Source organism: Bombina bombina, chromosome 9, assembly GCF_027579735.1.
Source record: "Bombina bombina isolate aBomBom1 chromosome 9, aBomBom1.pri, whole genome shotgun sequence".
Lineage (NCBI taxonomy): Eukaryota > Metazoa > Chordata > Amphibia > Anura > Bombinatoridae > Bombina > Bombina bombina.
Genome location: NC_069507.1, coordinates 103,786,164 through 103,795,254, shown reverse-complemented (window position 1 = coordinate 103,795,254; position 9,091 = coordinate 103,786,164).

The following is a 9,091-nucleotide window of genomic DNA, read 5'->3' as shown; positions in this document are numbered from 1 at the left end:
CAGCGTCCTTTTGTTTGTAGCAACTGGGTTGTTATTTACTATTTGAACTTAGTGCCCCTCAGTTCTGGATAGTGCAGGTGGCGTTACTAGTTACCTTGTTGCTACCTGTGCTATTTCCAGTGTGACATTGTCGGGTTAGTGTGCCCTTGCTGTTTCCCGCATTGTCAGGCTTAAACAGTGTACCCTTTCTTTCCCCTGTGCCCGAGTATTGTGTGTTCTGCATCCTGGGTATAATTACTTTCACTGGATCTCTTGTTGTTGACCTCTGCTATGTTTTTCAGTCTGCCAGCCCTGACCTTTGGATATCCACTAACCTCTCTGTTAGTCTTCTGATTTGGTTCTTTGTAGCCCTCTTGGTTTTGACCCTCTTTCTGAATTTGACGCTTCTTTTGCCTAGTGATTTTTTTGCCTGTTACCTTCCCGAAATGCTGCTGACCTGGCTTGTGACCATTCTCCTTATGACCTCTTGTTCTACTTCCCTGTTCCCATATATTGCCCTTGAGTCCATCTGTTATAGTATTTGGCTGAGTGATTTGTTTTCTTGTCCTTCCACCTGGTGATGGGATAAGAAGACTACTGGTCAGGCAATTGGTTGGACAGGGAAATTTTCTCTCTAGCAATAACAACCTTCCTCCCCCTTTGTTTAGTATGCACCAGAGGATATGCAACAGTGCAGCCTTCCAGTACAATGGTGACAGATTTTTCTGTACAGTATTGTAACACTGTGACAACCATCTTGGAAACTCTGTCACCATATTGTAAAGGGGGCACACATGGCCAGACATGATGCATTTGGATCCTTGGCCTCACTATGTCCATGTGTAGTAATACTACTACTTATTACATGGCCAGATGGGCCCCTATAGGTGTGGGTCCAGTCTCTCTTGACACCCCTGAAACCCCTGTAGTTATGCCCCTAACTCTGGTTAAAAAAACTTTACCAGTGCAAACATCAAAGTATCTAAGATACTTCACCTTATTCCAATACATTTGTTGGAAATTGCAACAAGAAGATTAAGGATATCTCCCACACATATTTCTCTTTGAAATGGATTAATGTATTCTTAATATAACTATTTATTTGACACCTTTAATTAAACAAATGGACCATATGACAATGGGTAGGTTTGAAGATTTTACTACAGAGGGATATAATATTCCTCCTTTAGTAATTACATTGTATAAAGTTGTTTTGTATTCTTTTGAATTTTTTGTAGCCTGTAGTAGACGTGCATTTGTCAGCTTTGTTAATTACCAAATGCGGAAAAAAGCAGCTGCTTGCAGTCTTTGCTCTTTTCGGTGGAAGATTTATTCTTTTAAAAGTGCTACAAATTAAGATCTGGATTTGCACGGATCTTAGTTTGTATGACTTTCACAAGAATAAATCTGTCTCCTTAAAGGGACACTGAACCCAAATTTTTTCTTTTGTAATTCAGAAAGAGCATGCAATTTTAAGCAACTTTCTAATTTACTCCTATTATCAATTTTTCTTCGTTCTAAGATAAGTCAGAGGAGAAGTGTTTGGACAGGATTCAGCATGTTCGACTTTAAAAGGCAATAAGTGGGAGTTATTTTTTCTTTGCCTACTCAATTACGGCTAAGCGTATGACATCACTGACGTTACAGACGTCCTGGAACCTACAGTGTGCTGAGTTGCTATAGGGACCGGAGTGTACTACGAAGGGAAAATTATGTGCGGTCCTAATGCCCTCCATCAGAATACATTGGGACCTCTTATATTGAAACTTGGTGTTCCTTATTTGTTTTAAAACTTGTTGTAAAGACTTCTACAACGTTAGATTCTGTATGCCACTCAAATTAAGTTGGAAGACAGAGTATTAACTGTTGTGTAACATCAGAAGACATACTTATGTGTTGTATTGAATATACAAAAGTGTCTCTCTGGTTAAAAAATTGCACAACTAAAGTTACTATAAAGTGAAATATATAAAATGAAAATGTATTATTGAATATGAACCTAATCCTTATCTTGGATTATTATGTTTTTAGGAGTCTGCACTGTATCACCCTAAAAGGATGGAGTCTTCCAAATATTAAATTTTGTTAATAAGGTCAGACAAAGTATAATGCTGGGCTAATGTTATCTTCCATAGATGAGGGGTCTCAGTTTACAAGTGGATCTTAGTAAAAAGACTATATGAGTAGTTCCTTATAGTGTGAGAACTTTTGGATTATAGAAAGGCTGCTAGGTCAATATCTGCATTGAGACCCTTGGGGTTCATGGTGCCCATATAGTGAATCCAATAGGTTTCACGTTGTCTAAGCCTTTGGAATCTATCGCTCCCTCTCTTAGGGACTGGTACCTGTTCTAAAATGGTGCCTCTGATAGAATTTGAATCTTTATTGTGTACCTTTTTGTAGTGTCTTGGGAGACTGTGTCCTTTGTAACCAGCTTCTATATTATTTAGGTGTTCTAGCAATCTTGTCTTATAGGGGCATTTTGTGCGTCCAATATATTGTAGATTGCATGGACACTCTAACAGATATACCACGAAGGTACTCTTGCAGTTAGTCAGATTATTAACTGTGCAATTTTTATGAGGAAAAGTTTTAGAATGTATGATTTTTGTAGGTTTTTTATTTTTGTCATAGGCATGTTCGCAACCCTTGCAGTTGGCCCTGTTACATTTAAAAAAACCTTTGGTATTGGTAGTTAGCCAATCAGATTTAGAATTGGCTTCTCTAAGTTTAGTCGGTGCTAAAAAAATTTTAGACATTTGTTTTTTCTAAAAGTAATTTTTGGGGTAGGACCTATACTGTTTTTTAGTAGTTTTTCCTGTTCTAGGATGGGCCAATATTTTTTAAGGATCTTTTTTATTTCGGGTGCTGCCTTGTTAAAAGTTGTAACCATCCCTATTTTGTTATTCTTATGGGTATGGTGATCTTTTTCTTTGTTGGAAGTCAATAGTTGATTCCTATCAATTTTATTATTATTTGGTGGGGCAGATACATCAACGATATCATACTCATTTGGGAGGGCGATGTGTCTGCCACCACCAAATTCCTACAATACATTAATGATAATACTTTTAATCTCAACTTTACTTCCAAAACTTCTAAAGAACATATTGAATTTCTTGACTTAATTTTATTCAATGAAGACTCAAGAATATGCACAAAGCCAACAGATTGTAATGATTACCTAAGAGCCGACAGTGGGCACCACAAACCGTGGATAAAAAACATTCCGTTTGGGCAAATTGCACAAAGGAGCAGCTACTAAAAGAAAAATTTAGACAGAAAAAAATATCCGAACAAACTAATAAATGATTCTTTAAATAAAGTTAATAAAATTGATAGGAATCAACTATTGACTTCCAACAAAGAAAAAGATCAGCATACCCATAAGAATAACAAAATAGGGATGGTTAAAACTTTTAACGAGGCGGCACCCGAAATAAAAAAGATCCTTAAAAAATATTGGCCCATCCTAGAACAGGAAAAACTAGTACTACTAAAAAACAGTATAGGTCCTACCCCAAAAATTACTTTTAGAAAAAACAAATGTCTAAAACAAATTTTAGCACCGAATAAACTTAGAGAAGCCAATTCTAAATCTGATTGGCTAACTACCAATATCAAAGTTTTTTTAAATGTAACAGGGCCAACTGCAAGGGTTGCGAACATGCCTATGACAGTAAAAAACCTACAAAAATCATACATTCTAAAACTTTTCCTCATAAAAATTGCACAGTTAATAATCTGACTAACTGCAAGAGTACCTTTGTGGTATATCTGTTAGAGTGTCCATGCAATCTACAATACATTGGATGCACAAAATGCCCCTATAAGACAAGATTGCTAGAACACCGAAAGAATATAGAAGCTGGTTACAAAGGACACAGTCTCTCAAGACACTACAAAAAGGTACACATTAAAGATCCAAATTCTATCAGAGGCACCATTTTAGAACAGGTACCAGTCCCTAAGAGAGGGGGCGATAGATTCCAAAGGCTTAGACAACGTGAAACCTATTGGATTCACTATATGGGCACCATGACCCCCGAGGGTCTCAATGCAGATATTGACCTAGCGGCCTTTCTATAATCCAAAAGTTCTCACACTCACACTATAAGGAACTACTTATATAGTCTTTTTACTAAGATCCACTTGTAAACTGAGACCCCTCAACTATGGAAGATAACATTAGCCCAGCATTATACTTTGTCTGACCTTATTAACAAAATGTAATATTTGGAAGACTCCATCCTTTTAGGGTGATACAGTGCAGACTCCTAAAAACATAATAATCCAAGATAAGGATTAGGTTCATATTCAATAATACATTTTCATTTTATATATTTCACTTTATAGTAACTTTAGTTGTGCAATTTTTTAACCAGAGAGACACTTTTGTATATTCAATACAACACATAAGTATGTCTTCTGATGGTACACAACAGTTAATACTCTGTCTTCCAACTTAATTTGAGTGGCATACAGAATCTAACGTTGTAGAAGTCTTTACAAAAAGTTTTAAAACAAATAAGGAACACCAAGTTTCAATATAAGAGGTCCCAATGTATTCTGATGGAGGGCATTAGGACCGTACATAATTTTCCCTTCGTAGTACACTCCGGTCCCTATAGCAACTCAGCACACCGTAGGTTCCAGGACGTCTGTAACGTCAGTGATGTCATACGCTTAGCCGTAATTGAGTAGGCAAAGAAAAAATAACGCCCACTTATTGCCTTTTAAGATCGAACATGCTGAATCCTGTCCAAACACTTCTCCTCTGACGAAGAAGTCGCATATGACTTCGAAACGCGTAAGGAACTTCTAAGTGGGTGGACAGGGCCTAACTCTACGGCTATTTTGCTAACATTTTAAACTATAGCTTTTATATGTTCTCATTTGCAAACGTTTTATCTTTTTACACCGGTTCCACACACCGCTTGTTAGTTACTCAGTGGTGCATTTGATACCGGTTAAGACTCTATGCTATTTTTTTATACTAAGGTAACGGTCAGTCCTTTGACCACTAAGGGACGTTATTACTGTCTTGATTTAAAGACTTGACATTATCCAGCTACACTGAGACCTTGGAGACAAGCATAATTGTGTATTTTTTATGCCTAAATCTTGCCTCATAACTGATTGAGGGTTAACATTGTAAGCATATTCTGTTACAAAATAAAACATTGTTTTTTGTATATACAGTATTATGCTATGTGCTTCTTTTCTTTTCTTTCTGTATAAATTCCGGATGACCATCTGAGGGGACAGAGATTCTCACCACCATTGGATAAGAAAACAGCCTTCCACTTCTCTTCTGATTTAAACCAAGAGAGTCCAGGATTTCCATTGTCCATCCTAAACAGCATCCCAAGAAGGAGTCCTTTAGGCCAAAGGGAATACCGGGATACCTACCCTGAGAGGCACGGAGAATTCACTCTACTCTACCTACACCTGAGCGAATACCTTACCTCATACGATTGGGGTAAAATTTGGTAAGCAGTAACTACTTACTACACATCTCCCCACTGAAGAAGAATTGAAAGTTTGGGCTAAAGGAACATTCCTACACTTACTGTGCATTACCAATACGTTAATATCTATTGAAAAAGAACATTATTATATTTACTGTAAGAAATCCTATTAGCTGAGCACCCCTACACTACTATTAGATTTTTTTTCTCTCTCTTGTTCACCATATATATATATATATATATATATATATATATATATATATATATATATATATATATATATATATATATATATATATATATATATATATATATATATATATATATATATATATATATATATATAGTTATAGATATATATTGTACCAAAAACCATCAGATATATATAGGACTATTTATTTATGAAAAAAAGAACATATTCTGTTATGTGAAAAACAGAAAGTGAAATATTCATATTTTCATGTCGGGTTAGCGCGCATGAGAAGATGCGATCGGGTTTGCGCACAAGTTGGGTGTTAGAGTTTTCCATTTATTTTGCTCCATTGACTTCTATGGGGGAATAGGTTATCGCACGCGCAATATTGTAAGTTTGGTTTTTTGAGTGCATCGAGTTAGCGCGAGAGCGATACATTTTTACTTTCAACTCGTAATACCAGCGCAACCTGATGTGCAAAAAAGTTTTTGTAGCGCAATTAGCGCTCTAGCAAAAGCGCTACATTGCGCTCCACTTGTAATCTGACCTTTAGGATTTATTCAAGCCTGTATCTGCTGTAATGATGCCACATTTGACAATATACTATTCTATAAACTGGGAGCCTTTCTGGATTTGGAGAAAACTCTCCCAAGAGAGAAAAAATAATGAATGCAGTAGATTCTTGGAGAGCTAAATTTTACCTAATTGGAGGACAGTTGTGTCAATAATGTGAAAAACGGTGTATCCTACATATATAATTACATTGAAGAGAAATATAATGATATATTGCCCTTAAGGTTAAATGTTTAACAAAGCTCAGAGAAAATTACTGATAGGGAGATTAATTTATGTGAATATTATATATCAGAATTCAGAAATGAATTTTAAATTGTCAATTTGCATTATTTAGCAGTCCAGAGACACACCTCTTGAAAAACTTGCAGTATTTATATTATCTTATTTGCTGTGTCCAGTTAGAGATAAATAAAAACAAGCTCTTGAGCTGATCAATCAAGCAATGTTTTAATTTTAATGTAAAGTGAGACAAACAGTCTCAATGGGAGGTGCTCACCTATACTGTATACCTTAACGTGATCAAATATATGTAATAGTATAAAACACAATATATACAAAAGTATACCAATAATCAAATACCATCAATAACAATAAAAGTCCTTGTGCTCAATGGTCCACAGTAATTTCAATGGAAGTTCCAAAGGTCAGGCAGCTCTCCGAGTCGAGGTCTAGCAAAGATATAAAATAAGAAAAAAATAATGGAGACGCCTCATGGTGTAGTATATAGACAGCCACAAATAATAGCGGCAGCCTCTCACACCCATTAAAAAACATGGTCACAGAACATGCAGTTTTAAACAACATTCCAATTTACTTCTATTATCTAATTTGCAGCAATGCATTACTGGGAGCTAGCTGCTGATTGGTTGCTGCAAATATATGCCACTTATAATTGGCTCACCTCATGTGTTTAGCTATCTCCCAGTAGTGCCTTGCTGCTCTTTCAACAAAGGATGCCAAGAGAAAAGCAAATTTGATAATTAAAGCAAATTGGAAATTGGTTTAAAACTGCATGTTCTTTCTGAATCATGAAGAAAAAAAATGTGTGTTTTGTGTCTGTTTAACGATTACTATCGACCCTACATGTATGCAGGGGCGAAACTACAGGAGGTGCAGAGGTCGCAATTGCGAATGGGCCCCCAAGGGTGGGGGCCCAGCTTCCAAAAAAAAAAAACGTTGACCTGCCACTGCCTGCACTGATATCATGTGAGTGTGATATGATGCTTCACTAGTGTCTCTGAATACAGGGGTTAGTGTTTCTGTTTTACCCATTGGTGTTTATGTGTGTGTGTATTTATGCATGTATGTGTGTGTGTGTTTGTGGAACCAGCAAATTACAGACCTTGTTACTACAGCATGGGGGAGCGGGGGGTAAACAGTGTCAGTCTATACAGTACCACTATATACAGTACGGGGGGCTGGACCATGTCACAGACTACTGTGGTCACTGTATAAAGTACTGGGGTGGGTAGGGTCAGGCCAGCCATCTCACTGGCAGATTACAGACTGTGTCACTGACTCACTATATACAGTACTGGTGGGTTAAACAGTGTCACTATATACAGTAATAGGGGGTCAGACCATCTCACAGACTGTGGGCACAGGGTTCCTCCTTTTGCATACATGTAATCTGATTCTCATTTTTTTTCTGTGTTTTAATTATATATATATATAAAAAAGATATATATCAAATCCAATTTTTTGGGGTGGGGGGGCCCTTCTTAGATTCTTGCACCTGGGCCCTGTGGTTTCTAGTTACGCCTCTGTATGTAAAATACATAGTTATATACGAGCAACAGTGCAATAACAAAATGCCCCTTTTTTATGTTTTTATGCCCCTTTATGCTATAACTTTAATCAGTGATTATGCTGTCTTCAAAATCTCATCCCTCCGAACTCATCCTGCTACTTGCTGTAAATCCTTTGTGTCAAGCAATAGAGCCTTACAAAATATATGCGTATTCCCAGTAATCTAAAAAAAAAGATGTTTCTGCCATGCCTTTTCACATGCATCTTACTATGTTTTTGATTTCAATTTCATCGCTAAATAGCTGGAAAATTGCCATTTCACATGACACGTTCATCTCTTTGGAGTAACCCCAGGAGGGTAGCTGGTATATAATAACACAATGAGAACTCACATACATAAATCATTCAGCATATACCATAAAATACATCTTACACAGCATTAGCCTTTCCTATCCTTTTTGTATAATGCATTAATGTGCATAACAATGAGCCCCTGACATTAAACTTAAGGGGGGCATCACACATCTATTATAATTGGCACACTGACATAATGCTGGTCGACCCTGTTATTTTTTTATTTAACCATTAAGGAGAAAGAAAGAAAAATAATCTATCTATATCATTTATCTATTTAGTATTCTTTTTTATATTAAATATAACCTTAATATAGTTACAAAATGATTAGAGAATCAACTAGTGCCATTTAATAAATAAATAAAACTTCAAAGAAAAGGTGAATACTTTTATGTGTAGAGGGCAGACACATCTATTCACACCTGTGGAAGAAGAAGGATTACAAAATAAAATGTAAATAATATTGCCTATATTAAACCAATTGGGTCTTATTTTGGGTGTAGTGGTCAGTTGTTGTTGTTTTTTTTTTATTATTTTCCTTTTTTTTGTCAACCTGCACATTTCCATATAGCTGTTTCCTCATGATCTAAGTGTCTCCTTTGTGTGCATCTGTTTTACATATCTTTATATCAGATTGTTGATGGTCCTTGATTCTTTGTGAATGCTGAGAGCTTGGACAGTCTGCCTGCACATCACCCCCTGCCCTCTCCTCCCCCTCCCTCAAATGTCTCTCTCTCCACCCTTCTCCCTCACTCCTCCCTCTTTTGTC